Below are 1,302 nucleotides of genomic sequence, written 5' to 3' on the forward strand. Positions count from 1 at the left end.
CCCCCCCCCCCCCTCCGCACGACATCCTCCTACTTGATCGTTGTTCCTCTCTGACAAATCAGGACCTTCGGTCACAGTGTGAGTTGCGATGTAGATCGAGGGGGTCTTCAACGGAGCCCTTAACTGAAAGAGATGGAGCAGGGACCCCCTACTACGTATGTTGTATTACATGAATTTGCATATTAAACTGGGCCTACAGTGACATGTGTGGCGGCCTAAAGCCTTTATACATATGTTTTAAGTGCATAGCAAACTAAGCTATTAAAATGCTAATTGTTGGCACGATTTTATAAATCATGTTTCAATGTTGAAAATACACCGCGACTCCTTAGAATGGTGATTTCCCTCCAGATAGGCCTATAACTGGTTTTTATTCCACATTTATTTATATTTGCTAATAATATTTTAGATTCATATTAAGACATTTTCTTTGCTGGAAAAACAATTTTTTTTTATCCGTGTCCGTATAGGCGTTGTTTTTACGGCAGGTGAGCGCCCCACTCCCCAGCGTTGGGAATACGATCAACCATTTGACGAAAATACTTTTCACCGAAATGTGTTTCTGAAGCGAGAATCTGAATCTCTCCTGATTTCCAATCGACAACGATCATCGGGGAAGATTTCGTCAGCTTTTAAGAGGCGTCGAGCCGAGCCGGCCGCTCCTCATTTGCAGGAAGCAGTCTGGATTTAACATTATGCAAATGAGGAGCGGGGCAACTCGACGCCCCCCCCCCCCCCCCCCCCCCCCCCCCCCTCCCCTTTCACCAAAATCCTTGTGACGCTACTAGAATGCATTGCACGGTTGCCCCATAGAAATGAATGGGAAGTAGAGCACCACGATACATATGCGATACGCGGTGACGTTGTTGAATATCGCCATACCGATATTACTCGCAACAAATAAACAAATATTAACGTGTACTCAGTTATGCATTTCTGCTGATTTCATTATTGTGCAAAACTACAACAAATTTCTAGTCAAATTGAAAACATATGAAAGGAAATCATTTTTTAACATTCGTTTATTGAGTTGAATATAAAAGGCACCATTTAAAAGAATGATAGTAACATTTTAAAGTGCAGTTTTCTGCAGATGCTTTCGGTCACCTGACAAAGTTTCTTTCGTGATGTGTTTATTTTGCCGTTTGATTTTTCAAAAAAACGTCATGTCGTGTGGCCCCAGCAGGAAGCTGACAGTGGACACGTCCACCCCTGCTGACGGTCTCCGTTGTAGATGAAAGGTTGCACATGTGTCACCCATCGTGACTCAAGGTCCTGATCAGTTAGAGACGAGCGCTCAGG

This window comes from Etheostoma cragini, chromosome 8 (genome assembly GCF_013103735.1).
Source record: "Etheostoma cragini isolate CJK2018 chromosome 8, CSU_Ecrag_1.0, whole genome shotgun sequence".
NCBI lineage: Eukaryota > Metazoa > Chordata > Actinopteri > Perciformes > Percidae > Etheostoma > Etheostoma cragini.